General features: G+C 39.4%; 1 protein-coding gene and 1 long non-coding RNA gene across 2 annotated transcripts in view; one reads left to right on the plus strand and one right to left on the minus strand.

The window, feature by feature from the left end:
* The window catches only part of LOC109250076 (uncharacterized), a 38402-nt gene extending 18746 nt beyond the window's left edge, over positions 1-19656 (minus strand). Inside the window, exon 1 of the long non-coding RNA XR_002072873.2 lies at positions 19466-19656. This is a non-coding gene — a long non-coding RNA (uncharacterized LOC109250076). The remainder of the gene's footprint in view (positions 1-19465) is intronic.
* TTC29 (tetratricopeptide repeat domain 29) overlaps positions 7897-21839 on the plus strand; it is a 674033-nt gene continuing 660090 nt past the window's right edge. Inside the window, exon 1 of the mRNA XM_053901209.1 lies at positions 7897-8034. The gene's annotated coding sequence lies outside the window, so the exon portion shown is untranslated. The remainder of the gene's footprint in view (positions 8035-21839) is intronic.

The following is a 21839-nucleotide window of genomic DNA, read 5'->3' on the forward strand; positions in this document are numbered from 1 at the left end:
TTTCTTCCTGCTCCTTCTTTTCTCCTTCTCTGTTCTTCTCCAGTGAGTGTTCTTCCTACCTATCTCTGTATCTCTGTATCTATCTATCATCTATCATCTATCATCTATTTGTATTAGTCATGGTTTTCCCAAGAAACAGACAAATAAGATATATGTATGTATGTATATGAGGGGATTTATTATAGAAATTGGCTCACTCAGTTATGGAGGCTGAGAAGTTCCACAATCTGCCTTCAGCAAGCTGGAGAACCAAGAAAGCTGGTAGTATAATTCAGCTGGAGTCTAAAAGCCTGAGAATTGGGGGAACTGAAGGGGAAGGGCCCTGATGATATAAATTGCCATCTGAGTCATAAAGCCCAAGAACAAAGAGAACATCAACCATATTGGTGAGTGTGATCTTCTTTATGTAGTCTACCAATTCAAATGCTAATCTCTTCCAGAAACATCCTCACAGCCACACCCAAAATAATGTTTTATCGACTATTTGGGCATCCCTTGGCCAGTCAAGTGGACAGATAAATTTAACCTTCCTTCCTTCCTTCCTTCCTTCCTTCCTTCCTTCCTTCCTTCCTTCCTTCCTTCCTCTCTCTCTCTCTCTCTCTCTCTCTTTCTTTCTTTCTTTCTATTCTGAAAGAAAAAATGTATATGTAGATAAGTGGTACTAAATATTAAACCCTGCAGTGAATTACGGTGGATTTGCCTAAATGACCTTTAAAATCTTTTTCCCAAGGGCTCCATCATGCTACTGCTCCAAGTGTTGTTGGTGGGCCACTAGTATCATCATCCACCTGGGAGTTTGTTAGAAGTTCATATTCTTGGGCCTCACCCAGACCTCCTGATCATCCCTGCCCCCCAGATGGAACTCAGGAATCTGCATTTTAATAAACTCTTTAGGTGCTTCTGATGCATGTTGAAATTTGAGAAGCACTGCTCCAAATATCACAGCATCTTTCCCTTTCATGCCTGCCCAGGAGAATGCTGACTTTGCCAGCTCAGTTTCTGGGGTTTCATTATGAAGAATCGGATTAATGAAAAGAATGGAGATAAGCTTGTTGGGGTAAGCCCTGGAAGAATAATAACTCAAAATGGAAAAGATTAAGAGAATGAAGGACAAGATAGGAAAACCTTAGCATAGGCCAGGTTTTAGAGAAAATTCTAAAAAGTTTTAGAGACAGAAGGAAGGCTGTGGTACAGTTACTGTCCCTGGTGTTGTGGATTGAGAGCAAAAAGTGGTTTTGAAGTAGATTAGGGATAAGGTATCCCAGTGGCATTTTGTGAATGTCCACCGTAAAGATTTAAATTGTTTTCCAAGTTTGCTTTTGGGTCATGTTGAATGGATGTTCATATGAATGTCAAATTTCATCAAGTCTGACTTCCAGGTGTTTGTTTCTCTGTGGGACCTGTGAGGAACTAGGCACCAATATTTTCTTGTTTCATATTATTTAATGGTGGTTGCTTTGATTTACCTGTTTTTTGTCTGTTTTGTTTTTCTTGGTTGTGGTTACTGGACAGATCTCTGGGGACATCACTCTTTGATTAGATGATCACATTAAATGGACAGTGCAGGACACAGCTGACTCTTAGTATCATCCTGGTCACTGCTGACTCAAAGGTCACAGGATTATTAATACATATTACTTTTCATTTCTTATTGAGCATGGTTCCTCAGCCTTCCTCCTGATTTTCACTATCTTTATTTTATTTAATTAATTAATTAATTAATTAATTAATTTTTTTTGGTGCTGCTACTCTCTTATATAGACATGTCTTGACCTTGTCAACTGTAGAAATTTCATCATCTCTGAAATCTCAAATTTACATAGTTTTTAAAAATATTTCTAGCTTACTTGCTCAAAAGCCCCCCTACAGGACATTTGTCTGATTAGCAAATCCTGTTGGTTCTTTCAAGTAAGGTCCCCAACCTGGCAACTGTTTACTGTCTTCACTGCTAACCCACGCATTGAAGCCACCCTCAACTTTAGTATAAGCTCTAGCTGCTACTAACTGTTCCCCCAGCTTCTACTCTCACTTCCCTAGGGTTTATTGCTTATAGCAGCCAGAATCATCCTTTGCAAGGTAAATCAAAACATTTTACATCCCTATTTAAAAATCTTCCCGCAATTTTCTCAAGCCATTGGAATTAATCCAAACCCTTCAATAAGTATAACCTGTAAAGCTCCATTTGATTTAACACTTGGTTTCCTGTCCAAATTCACTATCCTCTGCTAGCCCCCTTGCTCACTATTCAAATTTCTGAGAAGAAATTTGCCTTCCTTGCTTTTCCTTAAACTAGAGGATGACAACTTATGGCCTATGACCAAATCTGTCCTGTTGCCTGTTTTTGTAAATAAAGTTTTATTGGATGGTAGCCACACACATTCATTTATATGTTGTATATGGCTGGTTTTATAGTATAATATAGAGCTGAGTAGTTGTAACAGAGATCTAATGTATTGACTATATGATCCTTTACACAAAAAGTTCACCAACCCCTGCCTTAAACACATCAAACACATCTGCCTCAGGGCCTTGCAGTTGCTGTTTTTTCTGTATCAGACACAACTTCCCTAGATAACTCAAATATCTCCCTCTTTTCACTTCATGTTTTTCTTTCTTTCTTTTCTTTCTTTCTTTCTTTCTTTCTTTCTTTCTTTCTTTCTTTCTTTTTAAATGTTTATTTATTTTTGAGAGAGAGAGAAAGGGAGAGAGAGCACAAATGGGGGAGGGGCAAAGAGAGGGGGCCAGAGGATCTGAAGCAGGTTCCCTGCTGACAGTAACTTCAGCTCAGCAAGTCCAATGTGGGGCTCAAACTCACAAGCCATAAGATCATGACCTGAGATGAAGTTGGACAATCAATTGACTGAGCCACCCAGGTGCCTCTCACTTCATGCCTTTATTTAAATGTCACCTCCACCAATGCCCTCACTGGTTATCCTATTTAAAAATCAGTCCCTATCACTCTTTAGTTTCTCATACTGATTTACTTTAAATTCATCTGAAATTTTGTGTCTCTGTACACAGATGTGATGGAGACAGCTAGTGAACCACCTAGGATTCACGCCTCTCATAGCATTGTTTCTGGAAGGAGCTGCTCATGCCAGGATCATACTTCCCAGCCCCTTATTTCCAGGTGGGGTCACCTGGCTAGTTCTGACCAATGGAGTATGTGTACAAGTGGTATATGTCCTTTACAGGCAGAGATGGTGAAATGTCTGGGATACCAACTGCTCACTCTCTCTCTTCCTCATATGTTGATGATAGTGTCACAAGATAGAAGGAGTCTGGATCCTTGAGTTACTCCCTGGAGGAAAGCTGCCAGACCAGAAACATTTACATTCAATTTTAGTATTTTTTTTTTGTAATGTGAGTCTGTTGCTAAAAAATTCCTGACTGGGCTGATTGGCTCTCAGCCAAATTAATGGTCTTAGACTGGTTAAGCTACAAAATATCCCATTATTTTTGTCTACTAGGTGCACGCTCTGCCTGTGCTTCTGCATGTGGCGGCAGTTTTGTTGCTAGAGCATGAGAGCTGGAACAGGGCCTCTTGAAACCCGGGCTAGCAAATCACACACCATCACTTCTATTACTTCAGGCTGCTCACAGGACCAGCCCAGATTTAAAGGAAGGAGAAATATACTCCACTACTTTATGAGAAAATGACAAAGACACATTGCAAAGTGTTAGCGTATAGGGATGGGAGGAATTGTTGTGGCCATCATTGGCAAGAGTCTACTCAAGCCTATTACATTGTCTCTTTAGAGAAGCACATTCTCTGAGTTACTTCCTATGTGTGAGTATGTGTGTATGTGTCTCTTCATTCAGGCTTCCATAAGAAAATGCCATAAATTTGGTGGCTTATAAACAACAGAAATTTATTTCTCACAAATCTGGAGGATTGAAGTCTGAGATCAGGGTGCCAGCATGCTTGGGTTCTGGTGAGAGTGCTCTTCTGTTTTGCAGATTGCTAATTTCTCTTTGTTTCCTCATGTGGTGGGAAAAGGGCAAGAGAACTCTCTGGAGTCTCTTTTATAGGGGCAGAGATTTCATTTCTGAGGGCCCCACCCCATGACCTAATCACCTCCCAAAGGCTTCACCTCCTAATGCCATCGCTTGGGAGGTTAGGATTTCAACATATGAAATTCAAGAGGACACAAACATTTAGTTTATTGCAATGTATGGGAATATTTATGTAGGTATATATAAGCTACAACTCAGAAATGCGCATGTGTGTATATATAGCATATTTATAATGCATACAGAAATAATTTACTAATATGTAGGTATATACAGTAGTCCTCTCTTATCTGAGGTTTTGCTTTCTGCAGTTTGCATCACCTTTGGTCAGCCATGGTCCAAAAGCACATGATCCTTCTTCTGACATATCATCATAAGGTCCTTAATAGCCTAACACTATGTCACAATCTCACAATGCCTATTTCATTCACCTCACTTCATCTCATCATATAGGCATTTTATCATCTTACATTATCATGAGAAGAAGGACAGGTACAGTACAATTAGATATTTTGAGAAAGAGAGATGCCACATTTACATAACTTTCACATTATGGTGTTTTGTTATAATTGTTCTATTTTTAGTCTTAGTTATTGTTGTTAATCTCTTTCTGGGCCTTATTTCTAAATTAAGCTTTATTATAGGTATGTATGTACAGGAAAAACATAGTGTATATAGGGTTCACTATCTGCAATTTCAGGCATCCAGTGGGGATCTTGGGACGTATCCCCTATAGATAAGTGGGGATGACTGTATTAGTGAACATACGAACAGCATCTGAATAGGAGTTACTTGTGGATTGTCTACCATGGTGTCTAAAGTCATTTGTAGAAGGAGCAATGCAATACACCTTGCTTAGAAGATGTGCAACTTCTAAATCAACAATATATATTTTTTGTTCAGATAAGAAATGTGTAACTCACCATTGACCTTTGTTTAGTTTGGCTTCTAGAAAGCTGAGTTGAACTGAATATCATTGCTTATTTTTGATATTAACTTAATTGTTTCCCACTATGTTTTTTTTTTTTTTTTTGAGAAAAAACAGAGAGTGTGAGCAGGGGAGGGGCAGAGAGAGAGGGAGAATCTCAAGCAGGTTCTGTGCTGTCAGCACAGAGCCCAACGTGGGGCTCAAACTCTTGAAACCGTGAGATCATGACCTGAGCTGAAATCAAGAATCAGATGTTCAACTGACTGAGCCACCCTGGAGCCCCTCCTATTTCTTAGAATTAGTTTTCTCTTTCATTTTTGACTTCCTTATTGTGTACTTTTATTTATTATAAGCTACTTCAATCATTTTTGAAATGAGATAAGGAGCAATTAAAACATTTAAAAATACAAGGATGTGTCTTTTGTAGTATCAGATAAATTTTCACTTGGTAGAATGATGTTAACACATGCTAGAAAAGACTGGAAAACCAAATGTTGAGATCATTTCACACTGGTAATTTTTGTGGTATTAGCTTATACAATGGACTAGTTCAAAGAGTGGAAGCGAGTTCCCAGGAGTGATACTGGGCTCAAATGCTTATTGTTTAGTGAATTCTTTTTCTCACTTTCACAGTCATCTGGAAGAGCCCATGGTGCATCACCATCAGAGATTTAATATTTTCATTTTTAATTCCAATTCACCTATTCCTCCTTTCTAACTCAGAAAGGAGTCTTCATAGAGGAATAAATCATTTATTTGGTTATTGGCCAATACCAGATTATTATCTCACATGTAAAAAGAGGTATTTGTTTCACTCTTTTTTTTAAATGAGATTTCAACTACGTAAAATTTATCACAAGCATTTGTGACAAATTATAGCAGTTATACAAAATGCTGGTACTGTTCCAAAGACAGTTCCATTGTCATTTTATTTATTTATTTATTTATTTATTTATTTATTTATTTATTTAATAAATTTATTTATTTTGAAAGAGTGTGCATGAAAGTGGGGGATGGGCAGGGAGCGAGGGAGAGAGAGAAAGCATCCCTCTGCACTGGACAGGCTCCACACTGTCAGTAGGCCCCGATGTAGGGCTCAAACTCTCAAATGGTGAGATCATGACCTGAGCTGAAATCAAGAGTTGGATGCTTAACAGACAGCCATCCAGGTGCCCCATCATATTATTTATAATAGACCCAGCTTCAGTGGGTTAATTACTTTTAAAAGGCTGGTATCAACCAAATAATCCATTTTTTCTTCTATATCCTTTTATAAGCAAAGGAGAATTCTATACTTCACATTTGTTATTCTAGAAATTCTAGTCATTTTCATAAACTCCCAAATTTAATTTACATCTCTGACATTTCTCCTAGCTGTTTGATTTCCTATAATCTATATTTGTAGCTGAGGACATTAGGCTTTTGCTTATAAGGGCAACTGTAAACTCCCACTGTGTCTTTTCCAGAGCAATAGCTACAGAATTCACTAATAATAGTCCTTAACTTCCATAGCAACCAGTATCACTGCCATGACATTACTCTCTACCCAGGACTTTTACTACGTTTGTAATGCCAGTAGTTTGGTCTTTGTCTGTTGGAAATGATAGAGCCACTAGTCCACATCTCTGTTTAGGCCAAGAGAAAACTTAAAGAAATAAAATTGTCAGGTGCACATTGGAATCTCTTAAGCTCTATTTTTACTCCCTACTTCATAGAGTTCAAAACAAGCAATCTCAAAGTCACAGCTTTTTTTTGTTCTCCATTTTATGGTATCAAATACTGGCCTCCACAGAATGGGGAATGGAGCTGTGCAAATGTAGTAGAGGGGGTTATTTACTCTTTGATCGGTAACTTCCTCATGAAGAGTGACACTCTTCTCCAAGTATATTGGAGACTGGATTCATTCGTTCAGTTATTCATTCAACATATTCATATATTTATTACCCATAGTCATAATAAACTAAAAGTATTTAGCAGACATTAGATCAGGCTCTGGGAAGAGAGCAAAGAATAAAACAATGTGTGCTGCCCTCAAAAAGATTACATGCAGTCTTGTAAGGACATTCAATGATTATATAAATAATCTGAATGAAAAATAAAGGATGCTAGTGTGAGGTAAAAGATGAGTTCCCTGAGGAAGTAACTTTCAAAGTGCCACCTGGAGGGTAAGTAGGTGCTAACCAAATGGAGAGTGGAAAGGGTAGAGAAGCCCAGCAAAGATTCCAAGTTAGGAGGTTAGACAGAATTTGATATACATACCAAAGGTCAGGGTGGCAATTTGTAGGTTTATGTTATTAATCATGTACTCCTATTACCTCTATTATGTTTTACAGATTATGGCTTTTTTCTTTTTAATTACTTTTTATTTACATTTATGTATTTTTGAGAGAAAGAGAGAGACAGCACAAGTGGGGAAGGGGCAGAGAGAGGGGGAGACACAGAATCCGAAGCAGCCTCCAGGCCCTGGACTATCAGCACAGAGCCCGAGCTGGGCTCAAACTCACAAACCGTGAGATCATGACTTGAGCCGAAGTCGGAGGCTTAACTGACTGAGCTATCCAGGCGCCCCTGATATTTTCTTTTTTTATTTTCGTTTTTTCTTTTTAAATGATTGAGCCTACAAAATTTTTTCCCCTCTGTTTTTTGTTTGTTTTGTTTTATTGAGGTATAATTGACTTTACAGTTGACCTTTGCCATTACTTTTGCCAAAGTATCCTTTTGACAAAATACTCGTTATTTATAAAAGTACACTGAGGCAAACTCGAATTAGCTAAAATTGAGTTTATCCGGGAATAGCAGAGTAGCTGCAGTTGGTTGAACGCAGGCTTCAGCAAGCTATAGACGAAGCCTTGGAGGCTTTTGGGTGAGTTGTATTCATGGGCAAGGAGTGCAACAAGAGGGAAGTCCAGCCAGAGTCCAAGCATTAAGTTCATTGGCTTGTGCAGGACAGAAATGCTTCGCGGACGTTCACTGATCAGGCGTGGAGTCTCCGCCTCAGCGTGGAGTTCCGTTCCTCCCAGCGCGCATGCGTGAGATTTGCCGTTTCACAGCCTCCAGTTTCATTTTAGATCGAGATCCTTTTGCGCTTTCAGGTATGTTTTTTTTGAATTATTAACTCTCAATTCGTATTCCTGGTGCATAATATTTTTCTTTGATTTTCCCTTTCTCCAAGAGAATCCAAATATATTTCTCTATGTAACATTTGCATTTAAGCTTGCATTTGTCTTGCCTCTTTTAGAAGGGACATGCAAACAACTCAAATGAGTATGGGGTGTGATACTGTGATTTATAAGAAGAAATATATACTTGATCTTCCTGGCATGTGGCTCCTAAAGCCATTGTAATTTCTTAAGTGATAAGAGCACGGCGCCCTTTTTTGTTTTAATGTTTGGCCTTTTGTCCTCCAGTCCTCAGATAGTGCCAGGGAGATGAAGGTTAAATGAGGGTCTTGTTTTTCATAACAAGCCCCTTTCAACCTGAGTTTGTTAATGAGGTGATTTTTGGAAAGCCCCTTAACTCTGGGATGGAGGCTTGTTGTCAGGGGAACCAACCAGGTGATTAGAAGTTTGGAACTTGACCTCTGGAGAGGTGGGAGGGGCTTGATGTTAAATTAGTCATCAGTGGCCAAGGATTTAATCAATCATGCCTGAGTAAGGAAGTCTCCATAAAAATCCCTAAAAATACTGGCCTTGGGGAGTTTCCAGGATAGTGAATGCATGGAGATGCGGAGAGCGTGGTGTGCTTGGAGTGGGTATGGAAGCTCGGTGCCCCTTCCCATAAACCTGCCCTATGTGTCTCTTCCTTATGGCTGTCCTGAGTTGTATCCTTTCATAATAAACTGGTAGTTTAGTAGGTTTATGGTTTTCCTGAGTTCTGTGAGCCATGCTAGTGAAATACTGAACCTGAGGAGGGGGTCGTGGGAGCCTCTAATTTATAGCTGGTGAGTTAGAGGTACAGGTGACAACCTGGGCTTGTGATTGGCATGTGAAATGAAGGCAGTCTTATTGGACAGAGCCCTTAACCTGTGGGATCTGGTGCTTTTTCCAGGTAGATGGTGTCAGAATTGAGTTGAATCATAGGACACCCATTAGGTGTCCATAGTCAATTAGAATTGCTTGGTGGGGAAAAACCCTCACATACGTGGTGGCCAGAAGTATTGAGAGTTGAGTGGCTTATTTTTTTGTTTTTTTTTTTTTAGAGAGAGAGAGAGAGAGCAGGGCAAGAACAGAAAGAGAAAGAGAATCTCTCTCTCTTTTTAAAAAATGTTTATTTATTTTGAAAGACAGGAAGGGCCAGAGAGAGAGAGAGAGAGAGAGAGAGAGAAAATCCCAAGCAGGCTCTGCACTGTCAGTCCAAACGGTAAGATCATGACCTGAGCAGGTGCTGATCAAGAGTCGGGCGCTCAACAGACTGAGCCACCCAGGTGTCCTGAGAGAATGTTAAGCGGACTCCATGTTCAGTACAAAGCCTGACTTGGGGCTTGATCCCGCGAGCCTGGGATCATGACCTGAGCTAAAATTAGCAGTCAGACACTCAACCGACTGAGACACCCAGAAGCCCTGATAGTAGGGTGTTTGAGACGACAGTGTTTTCAGGGGGCCACAGCATTTTAGCCATACAATAATCAGGGGTGGCTTACCTGGCTTACATTCCATCCAGATTACAGTTACCAAGTAAAGATTGTCTTGAGTGGCTAAAATAAGTGCCACTATACTCACTGAATTCGCTAACGGACATTTGAGGGTCTTGTCTACCATTACTTTGCATACATCTCTCCATGATTGTTATCTACTTTCCAGTTTTAATACTTTCCGATAAGCAGATTAAGGTAGCGTGAAGTAGGATGAGATTGTGAGTTGCTTAAGGAAGGTTCTTTGAGAAGCTCAAGAAGATGGTTTGACAGCCTGACAGTGACCAGAGCAGAAGAACCAAGGAAAGCAGACACAAAAATTAAAAAATTATAGCAATCTCTGACATATGAACGCCAGAAATAACTGATTTGTATCAATAATCTCCAAGAACAGGGGCTCCTGGGTGGCTCAGTCAGCAAAGTGTCCAATTCTTGGTTTCAGCTCAGGTCAGGATCTCACAGTTCATGGGATTGAACTCTGTGTGGGGCTCCGTGCTGGCAGTGCAGGTCCTGCTTGGGATTCTCTGTCTCCCTCTCTCTCTGCCCCTCCCCTGTTCATGCTGGCTCACTCGCTCTCTGTCTCTCAAATATAAATTAATAAACATTAAAAAAAAATCTCCAAGGACAGCATTCCTTGGCTACAAGGCATCATATTTACTGTTCATTATTTTAGCCCCGAGTTGCCAGAAAAATGTTATATTACATTCAAGTAGTCCATTTACAAAGACATGGAAAGATTCTCACCAAAATTGTTATTACTATTATTATCATTATTGGTTTCTGTGCTTTAAAGGATTAAGTTCAGTTAACGGGAAGATTAACTGTGTTGCATGACTCATTCACCATCCTTTGGTCACATTTTTATGGGGCATCCACTGTAAACTAGGCACTGACCCAAGTGGCTGGATCCATAGTGATAGACAAAGTAAGCACCGTTGTTGTCCTGATGGAAGTTGCAGGATTGTAGACATAGGCAGTTATCAAACAGGCAAAAAAAAAAAAAAAAAAAAAAAGGCAATAACTTGTATAAAAGGCTACAGGGGAAGAGAATATGATAGAGAACCCAAGGGTGGGGATGAGGAGATACAGAACATGATATCTTAGCCATCAGAGAGGGCCAGAGAACCCTAAAACAGCATGGTACCAGCAATGTGACAAGGGGGAGAAAGAGAGGTTCAATAGCAGAAACAATAGGGAAAGGATGTGAGATGGGAAAGAGGTTGACGATGTAGACGAGTTACAAGGAGGACAGTGTGACTGGAGGTCATACAGGGGATTATGGGGAGAGTGGAATAACTTGGAATTGAAGAAGGAGCCAGATCATGGAGGCCTTTGCAAACCACTAGAGTTTGGATTTTGTTCAAAATATCATGGGAAACCTTGGAAGGATTTCAAGCATAGCCACTGGGTAACCAGCTCTAAGTGTCTTTAAATGCTTTAGTTATTTTTGTTTCTCTTTGCTTTTGCTTATATTTGTAGAAATGATGAAGGGATACTTCTAAAAATGTGTGGTGCAGAAATGAATCCAAATTTTAAGGGCCCTAGATCTTAAATAGTTTGGGAGGCCCCGTGTAAGAAAAAAGAACTCAAAATTACAAATATAAAAATAGGAACAGAGATGTTCTTGGAAGGGACCCATGAAAGTGAGGGACCCCAGAGCTTAAGCTTCATTGTATCACATTATATCCACTTACTTCTGGTGCTGTGGGAAGGAGTTCATAGATATTCCTGGCTTTAGGTGGGAATCAAAGTTGATTTTCAAGTTTGATTGCTTGGAACATGTCTCCATTGTTCTTCAGAAGCCCTGTCTGTTTTGCTTCTTTTTCCCCCCTCTTGGATCCCTCCTTCCAGTGCCCCCTGACTCAGAGCTCAAGTTAAAAACTCTTGTTTTTGTGGTTGTCTTATGATTGATTGGGAGTTTTTCTGTGGAACTATTTTGTCCTTCCACATAAGTGTATCCATCCTTTATAAGGAGTATGGATATCTCTTAGGGTTAACATGAGTATATCTGAAATGGTATGGGACAGGGAAATGGGATGGAAAGCAGTTGATAAGATTTATGTTTGTTAGTTAATGTTTTGGAGATTCCATTTTCTCAGGAAAAAAATACTAGAAATATTCCGGGAGGCTGTTATAGTGATGTACCAAAGTTTCACTTTTTAAGATCAAAGACCTTGGAAAGTTCAAAGTGCTTTATTGGGGCAGAACCCCTACCACTTTTTGTTCAACGTTCCTTTCAAATCTTGTTGAACACTGTGGTAATCCCTTACCCTGTTTATCAGGCTGCTCTACTGCAAGAAATGATGTCTATTCCATGAAATGCTCTTTAAAGAAATGGTACTCTGTGCTTTTATGAAATTGAGGGAAAGATGAGCTGGCTAATTTATTCCATCCCTAAAGCTTTGTAACAGAAGTTTAAATGAATGAAAATGATTTGAGTTTGTAGGCCTGGTCTGCAGATAGGAAAAACTGCTGGAAACCGTTGAGTGTGGAATGGCTTCAATTTGCTGCATGGATCTCAGCCCATGATATGCTTTTTGTTAACTTTCATAAAAGAGAAGGAAATACAGAGAGCAAAAGCTTTCACAAGGGCTGTGGTTGAAAAGAACCAGTACATGAAGCTCTAAGATTGTTACTTACATTAAACAATGGGGCATTGTTCTGGTAGTGGAAGATGATGGGGACAGGTCTGTGAGAAGTGTGGAGAGTGAGATTGACAGACTCCTCAGTGAGAACTGGGACGGATTACACCCTGGCTTTCTCCACTGGCAGGAGGGTCTGGAGATGCGTGAGAGGCAACCTAAGCCAGGGCTTGTGTGATGATTAAGGAGGTCATGAGAATACAGTTTCACTCTACACCGAGAATATTGTCCCTATGTTTTCTGTATGTGACTTAAGTATCAATGTGTTTGATATTGCGTGGACCACAGAATGTAAATGTTGTTCCTTTTATCTTTCTACTCCAATACTGATACTTCATTAAATGGATGTGATGGGGTCCCTGGGTTGATACTACATAGGTACAGGTGGAAAACATCCTTTAGTACACCTATTTGCTCCACAGCTTTCACATTTTGCTTTAATTGCACAGCACTGCACTGCTGAGAACTGTAACCCAAGCATCTCCACAGAGTACTCAAGTTGGGCATCCTGATTGATTTATAGCAACAGTTAGTCATCTGGCCTTGGTTTCCATGCCTTGTAAATACAAAGAAGAAACCAATCCTTGCCCCCATCCTGTAGAAAGGACAGAATGGTTATATACGTCTATCACGTCCTTAATCATTGTCTTCCTCCTCCTCCTCTCCTCCTTTCCTCCTTCTCCTTCTCTTCCTTCTCCTTCTCCTGGGTAGTATTGAAATGATTTGGGCTGCTTTGAAGTCAGTTTATTTTACTAAATTAAACTTTTCAGATTGTGTCCCCCCCCCTTTTTTTTTACATGATGCCATGCAGTGTTTGATTAATTCTGGCACAAGTACATCTGTGTTTATAAATCTGACCATTTAGTCTCTACAGAAGACAGCTGGAGTCAGAAATCCATGCCAAATTAAGTCTGTTGGTAGGCCCCAGGTTTTTTTTTTTTCTTGATATTATTTTAGATTAAATATTTCCCTGTGTGGTTCAATATCTTTGGCTTTAAGTACCAGTTTACTTAAAGAGGCAGTATAGTGCAGTGACTGAAGACATAAGAGTTACAGTCAGAGAGAACCAGGTTCAACTTACTGTGTGACTTAGGAAAGTCAGTTTAGCTCTCTGGGCCCCAGTAGCTTCATGGGTAATATTGTGACTGTGGCATCTGGCCTCCAAGATGGCCCCAGTGATCCCTGCCTCCTAGTATTCATGACGTGTGTGGTCTCTTCCCATGTTGAATAAGGTTGACTTGTTACTGTGGAAATGATGGTGTGGGACTTCTGAGGCTAGGTAATCAGACACGTTGTGTCTTCTGCCTTGCCCTTTCTCTTGGATTGCTCAGTCCGGGGAAAGCTAGTGGCCATGTTGTGAGGATAGTCCAGCAGTCTGAGGAACAGCCCACCTGGCAGGAGCTGAGGTTTTCTGCATACAGAGAGCACCATATAAGTGAGCTATCTTGGAAGCACATACTCAGTCCCAGTGAAGCCTTGAGATGTCTGCAAACTTGGCCAATGTCTTGACTGTAACCTTGTGAGAGAATCTGAGCTGGAAACACCCAAATTTCCCCCCAGTTTCTGACATACAGGAACTGAGAGACATAATAAATGTTTATTGTTTTCAGCTACTGAATTTGGGATAATTTGCTCTGCAGCAATAGATAAATGATACAGTTAGAATGACAGCACCCCCTCATAGGATTGTTGGAAGGATTAAATGTGACATTGTAAAGTGTTTGCACAGAGTCCGGCACGTGGTGTTATTCGGAAAGATAAAAGCATTGGTTGTAAATGAAAGTAGACACTAAAGGACCAGTCCTCCTCTCCAGTACCTGTTCTCCAAATGCTTTATGTGGGTTCTGCATTTAGATGATAAATAATTTCAGGTTTATAGCCAGCTCTTCAGGGAATGGTAAATTGGGTGGCAAGTCTGATGCTTTTCATGTCCTGCCTCACATGGTTTTTTTTATTTTTATTTTTTTAATGTTTATTATTTTGCCAGAGAGAGAGAGAGAGCAAGCAGGGGAGGGGCAGAGAGAGAGGGAGACACAGAATCCGAAGCAGAGTCCAGGCTCTGAGCTGTCAGCACAGAGCCTGACACAGGGCTCGAACCTACAAACCGTGAGATCATGACCTGAGCCAAAGTCAGACATTTAACCTACTGAGCTACCTAGGTGCCCCTGCCTCACATGTTCTTATCCCATCTTTTAATTTCAGCCTTGCTGTTCCAGTCAGCTACAGGATACCATTAGCTTAATGGCACCTCCCTCAGCTGCACAAGTGCCTCTTGCTCACCACTGGGGCTGTCTTATTCCACACTAGCATGTACACTTTCAGCTATTTAGGTACATGTTCTTTGGGCTCACTGCCTAAAATCAACTGTCTGCATGCCAGCCCTGTATGCCTCTGGCTCTGGCCCTTTGAAGTTAACGTTAGACTGCAACAGATGGCTCTAGTGAGAATTGGCCAAGTGTTGGGCTTGACGTGTGTTCATGAAATCATCACCATAATACCTGCTTTACCCCGTTCAGTGGTTTTCTCCTGTTCTCACAACAAAGTCTCAAACATCTCACATGGTGGCATGGACCTCCACAAGCTGAGTCCTAACCATACCTTCAGCCTCCCCTGCCAACTTCTCCCTCCTTTTGCATCACTTCTCTACATTGGCCTCACTGGGCTTCGTTCAATTCCTTTTACATAACAATTTGTGTTTGTTACCTCTGAACCCAGTGTTTCTTAGTTCTTCTTACTTTGCTTGGCATTGTCATTCATTGTTTGGGCCTCAGCCTAAATGAGGTATCCCCTGGCAGGGCTTGAAGAGACATCATTTTAACTATCCCAATATCAATCTGGATTTCTCTTAGCGCCTGTTGTACTTGTAAGTATTTTCTTAATGTTCACATTTCCTTCTTGAATGTAAACTTTATAAAGGCAGGAGCTGTGACTGTCCAGTTCTCTATTGTTTAATGTTTGGCTTAGCATTTCAATAAATGTCTATTCAGTGGAAGAAAGAATTTAGGGAGAATTCACTTGGCTGGTAAATATATGTGTTTTTTATCTTCTTCTTCTTATTTTTTAATATTTATTTCCAGAAGGGGGGACAGAGAGAGAGAGAGAGAGAGAGAGAGAGAGAGAGAGAGAGAGAGAATCCCAAGCAGTCGCTGCATTGTTAGCACAGCTTGATCTCATGAACTGTGTGATCATGACCTGAGTAGAAATCAAGAGTCAGACCCTTAACTAACTGAGCCACTCAGGTGCCTCATCTGTGTTTTTTATAAATGCCCTAGTCTCTCCTTTAAGACATGAACCATATCCAAAAGGGCCTCCTCAAGCTGCTGAAACAAAACGTTACTTTAATAACAAAATGACAAATTTGTTGGTAGTAAAACAATTTACTTTTATAATTACATTTCCTTTTTGTCAGTTTACAAAAGGCAATATCATAGGCTCACATCAGCTGACAAATTCCCCCAGTAATTTAGATTATAATTCAATTTACAAAATTTGATTGATAGACAACTTTTAGAGATCATTTTTATTGGATAGAGTCTAACCCTGCATAAGTAAAACAGCTTCAGTTCATGTAATCTAACTTTATATAAATAGAACAGACTTTCTGTTGTAATATATGTAGAAGGAGCTCATTTGCTGAGTCAGTAGGAGACAGGAGGTGCCCATTCTGGAAAATCTGACCATTTCAGAAACGACAACACTATTCAGATGGCAGAGGGTTACACTAGGATTCTGCTTGTATGTTTAAGGATAGAGAGTCTTTCATGAATGTGATCATGCTTCTGAATATATTAGGGTAAATTCTAGGGCCATCTCATATTAGCCGGTATCAGATGGCCTAAATTTGTAAACTAATACTAAAAATCTGGTATCATATCAATTGAATTATGGTACAGGTAAGAAATCTGAATAATGTTGTATTTAAGACAAGTTTCAATGATAAATATGTATATAAAATGGAAGTCAACTCTGTGGTAGGTCAATTATGCACAAAGATAGCTGCCTTGTTATTTTACAGAGTTCTGTGTACTGAGTTTATTATGTCCTTGACGATGATAAAGAGTACACACTGTATGTGGCAGGAGACCATTCATTTAACAGGTACTTATTGTGTGCCTACTATGCTTGGGCACTTCTCTGGGCATGAGATATAGCAAGAGCAAAATATATCTTAGCAAATTCTCCTGAAGAACAGATTTTGCCATGACAAAGGGCTTTGCAAAACCACATGGAGAGGAAATGGTTGACATCACTGGGAATTAGTGTTGGTCAGGCTACAGGAAATTGTCAGCAGATTTCCCACGGTATTTTCTGAAGAACTAGGATCTTCCAGAGGGGAAGCGATGTCATGTATTTCATCTAGATCCAGCTGTTACAGCAGTTTATATGAGGGCTAGACATGTTCTTTTTCTCTAAGGAAATGGAGATATCATTGAACTAAGTTAATTGAATTCAGGTCTCACTCATCCACAGGGTTTCCCTCTGGTGGAGCTGACCCCTTCCTTTCTCTCCCTAGGATCAGGGAGACTTAGCCAGACAGTGAGTTGTTGCTGAAAACCAGAGAGCAATCGATCATGTACAGAGAAGACAAGGGATGAGCAGTCATAGAATTAAGGATAGACTTTTAATCCAGATTTAATAAGGTAAGCTATATTAAAAGATAATTCCTAGGATAAAATCTAGGAAAGATCCTGATTGTACAATCTAGATCAGTGGTTCTAAAGCTTGGATGGGCATCTGAATCACCACCTGTGGAACTAAAATTAGAGATGCTTCAACTTAACCACAGCAGTTCTGCTATATACTGAAATTTGAAAATCACTCACTGAGATGTTAAAATTTATTTGATGATGAACTCTCACCACTCTTTCCCAAAGATTCCCATAGTCATTGGGCAAGATACCAACTTTCTATGCTGCCTGAGATGGACTCCTTTTATTTCTGAAAACACTTGCATAACAAATAAAAATTAAAAATCACAAAAATTACAATGTAAATTCTTGCTGATTAGTAAGATTATGTTCACTAAAGAGATTGTGTATGACCACGGGTGCTGGGGTTCAATCTTAGATCAAGTGTTCCTTTGATTAATTGGGACACACTGTAAAATATTTTCGTTTGTGGTTATCCAGACACTACAATTAGAGTTTGAGTTTGGACTGTTGCACCACTGACTATGGGAACGGAGATCTTTAAACCTTAAAAGAGTTTTTATATAAAATGTGTACCAACAGTGTATGGAATCAAGAAAATCACTTAGCAGTGAGAAGATGGGAACTGTATTAATGTGGTTATTTTTGCTACTTGGTAAAACCAATGGTTTGGATGACTTAACTCCAAAGAGAGTCTTGTGGGTTTTGTTTTCTCTCCTTTGTTACTCAATTGAATGTATTTCCTGGCTAAAAACCAAATAACTTTAAAAATACTAGGTTACATCAATTCTTAGTTAGCCATGTTTGCAAAGATTTCTTCTGGAAAGATGGAGGGAACAGTTTTTCCTTTGAATCTGCCTCCCAACATTCTGAACCTGATGCATACATTGTATGTTTGGCAGCACATAATTCTTTTGCCAAAATGCTTTTGAGTTTTTCTTTACACAAAGCTGTGGAAATTTACCAGAGTAAATCATAAATCATTTCTGTAGTTGACTCCAGAAAACTGAAATTGCACAAGAAAATGAATATACAAATTAAAAAAAATAAAATTTGGCAGGTGGTCTGGTAGTTGTTTTAAGCATTGTTTAGTCCCAAGGAAAACTGAAAAATAAGTTATGAGTTGAGTTGTATATAGTGTAATAGAATGAAGCTTTGAAGTACTAACAATTCAGAAACTCTCACAACCCTTGTCTAAAGCACAGATCTTCTCTGTCTTTTGCAGTGTTTTCTTGAATTAGATGTCTGTGTTTACCAGCTGCTGTAAATCACTTTTTTTTTTTAGTACAGCATTTGACACTATGATACCTTCAAGTGGGTGTTGCTTATCTTGTGAGTGCTGGTGAATGTTGAATGAGTATGAGAAAGAATTATAGCTATTTAACAACTGTTTGCAAAGGTTCCAGGGTTCTTGGGAGGGAGCAGGAAGTATTAATTTAAAAACAGTTTGCAAAGCGAAAAAGACAGAAGAAGAAAGCATTTTATTTCTTAATCTGTTTGGATTACCTCTAAGGAGATGAGTTATGAATGAAATTCAGGATTAGTACACAGGAAGGGCTCTTAAGAGACAGTCTAGACTTTAGGCCATCTTTTCTTTTATAAAACTCCTCCTTTTTTTTTTTTTTTAAGAGAAAATTCTCTGCCATATGCTTACACACTTGGAAGAAAAGGGAACTAATAAACTCTGAATAAATCAGTCTGGTGTCTAATAAACTTCATCAGCATTGTTTTCTTTGAAACATATTTTTTTTAACTTCTCAGATTGCAGTTTGGATTTCGTAGGATTTGTAGACTCAGTCATTTTACATCTTGGACTTGTATAGTTTACTTTTCTGCCTGTTTTAAAAAAGATGGTCAAAGTCATTTTAAATTCTAAAACACTTTGCAAAGTCACTGCCCTTTATCTTAAAATTTTAAGTTGTATGTTAAGTTAGCCATCATATTTCAACAGAGGTATCTCTGTTGTCACTGGTACATTTTAAACTACTATTGGGAAAAATTTTCTGGTAAAATTATTTTATGTCTTCTGTATACAGTTTTGAAAGTTTAAACATAGGATTCACTTCAGATGGCCCTGTCAGGGATGGATGAATCCTCTGTATATCTCCTCAACTCCAGTGCTACATAAAAGAAGGAAAACAGTTTAAAAAAAAAGAAATCTGTTTATATAATGCCTGTAAATAGTATATACGAATATATTGCAGACCGTGGTGAGCAATTAAAAAAATTCCTTACACTGAGGGGGCGCCTGCGTGGCTCAGTCCAACTGAGTTGGACTTCGACTTTGGCTCGGGTCATGATCTCATGGTTCATGGGTTCGAGCCCCATGTCAGGCTCTTGCTGACAGCTCAGAGCCTGGAGCCTGCTTCAGATTCTGTGTCTCCCTCTCTCTGCCCCTACCCTGCTCATGCGCGCTCTCTCTCTCTCTCTCTCTCTCTCAAAAATAAACATTAAAAAAAATTAAAAAATTTCTTTACACTAAGATTGAAACCAACTGCATTTCCTTTTCCTTAACAACTTTCACGCTACAGAGATACCTCTCAGTTTACTGCCTTTCAAGCCTTTAGACAGCAGAATTTGTCACCCACACTTGGCCCTTTACCTTAAGCTACTTTGGAGGCCATTTGCTGCTGCTGCAGAAAATCAGATTTTCCTTGATGAGCATTTTTGCGTGGCTGTGGAATGGGTGAGACTTCTCCCAGGAACAAGTATTTATTCTAACTTAGTTACCAGGAGGCCCAGTTTCCTTGACTGCCTTGTCTCCATGGAGGCAGAGTGCCAGGCCTTTCCCTGGATTCCTTATTTGCATCTATTCTGAAGAGTTGCCTAGTGGTCCGAAGTTCCTGGCTGCAGCTCCTTTTTGTTCTTATCCCGTCTCCAAATGTGACAGTTTATTCCCTTGATGAAAGTTTTACATACTTAGGCACCAATATTAAACTTGTATAACAACTTACTACTTGAAAACTCATCTGTGGGGGAATGACTATAAATTTTGGTATGTACATTTGCTGAATAGTATGCAACCAATAAAAATCCAATGATGTGGAGTCTAGAACTCACATCTCCAGACTGCCACCGAGTGCTTTCCCACCGTGATTCTGTGTCTCCCAGAAGCCAAACAAAATTCAGCCTTCTTTGGCCTGGAGCAGTTTTAGTTTTGCATTGCTGTTTCATCTGACATGCAAAGTATCAGAGCCAACAAATATGAGAACAGTTTTCCATAGGTCTGTTCTGCCAAAACTAACATGCACTGGCCATTGAAGCATCAAAACAATTTAGAAGACCTCAGTATTCAGTGCTGAGCAAGACCCTCTTTCTAGCATGGCTCACCTGAGCAGCATGCTTGTAGACAATGACCGTGTGCCATTTGCACCAGGGAATGGGAAGTGAGCTTGGGAAAGTGTATTTCCAAAAATGCAAATACCTACACATAGTTAATAAAGAGAGCTTGTGGGAAGTAGTTCCTCATGTAGCTTTTATACTTCTTTTCCTCTTTAGAGCTGAGGAAGGGGATGGGCACATATTCTGGCTTCCATTTTTGTTTGTGTTATAACACTGCTTTGGGTGCTCCCTTGTTCATTACTGTTTATTATTTCCTTATGGAAAAGCAATTATTTTGACTAGTTGGGAAGAAGTTTGCATTTTCTGTCTCTTTAGAAGGTGGAGAAGAAGAGTATTTATTGAGGGAAATGTGACATGTCTCACATTGCTCTTGTGTTTGGCAGTGTCTTGGTAAACTCTTCAGCCTTGGGATTTGTACAATTGATGCCATGATCCTGTCAATGGTTTTAAAGGTGAATATTTCTATGTTATTGTCTTAAATAAGGCTCTCTGCATTTCTGCCCTTGTAGAGGCTGTGTAAATTAAAATAAAGTGGACTGTTTTTTCCCTATCACCTTTAAAAACATTTGAAAACTTACAAAAATGCTTTTCAGATATGATGTATCATGTATTTCTTATAACACTCCTTTGGGAGTTTGTATCGTTATTTGTATTTTAAAGATGAAGGAAAACTGAATTGTAGCTAAAAATTGGCAGTACAGTGTGGTCTTCCCATGGCCTCTGCTCTCAAATTCCTTGTCATTTTCCCCTATCTCCTGTGATTTATGGCCCCTCTGCTGTAGGGTCCCCATTCCATTAACAGGATAAAAATTCCCTACAACTTTTACACTTTGTGTAACACAGCTCTTCTGAAATTGTACTTTATTGCTTGTATGAATCTGTAAAATCTCCATCTTTTACTGTGAGGTAAGGAATAATACAGCAGTAATAACTTTAGAAGTGTCTCCTGTGATAGTGTATTTTGGTAAGATTCAGTTCTATTTTGCTGTTATAAAATGGTGGTTGAATGAAAGTTATGGCTTTTTTTTTTTAGAAATATCTATTCTGATCCAATTCATTTTTTAAAAAGAAGTGGATGTGTGATAACAGACTTAAGACAGAAAAGTGGTAATTTTGACATAGATTTTCTGTTTGCTTGCTTAGGTAATTTTTTGGCCATCAGGAAGAAGGGCACTATCACTGAAGGAAAGCTATATCCTTGTTCATTAGTTTTCATAAGACAGTCTATGGTTTCTGTTCTTGATAACGTACTTCAGACTATGACCTGAGTCAGTAATTGTTGGATGTATGTGTATGTGTATGTGTATGTGAACCTGGCACAAATGAAAAATTACGGTGCTATTTGTCCACCTTATTCCACTCTTCTACTCTTCAATCCTATGTTTCTTTTTGTATCCCTTTGCTCATTCAAAAATATTTATGGAGAGTCACCTGTGAAACCTGGACACAGAAGAGTGAGTGATTGCCCAGGATCTCATGGTTAATAAGTGGCATGGTCAGGACTTGAATAAAGCTGCCTGGTCACAAAGCCACACTCTCAACTGCTAAGCTGTTGTGGTATGTGCTGTGCATACGTGTGCATGTGCGTGTGCATGTGCGTGTGTGTGTGTGTGTGTGTGTGTGTGTGTGTGTGT

This window comes from Panthera pardus, unplaced genomic scaffold (genome assembly GCF_024362965.1).
Source record: "Panthera pardus isolate Hobbes unplaced genomic scaffold, ASM2436296v1 HiC_scaffold_13, whole genome shotgun sequence".
NCBI lineage: Eukaryota > Metazoa > Chordata > Mammalia > Carnivora > Felidae > Panthera > Panthera pardus.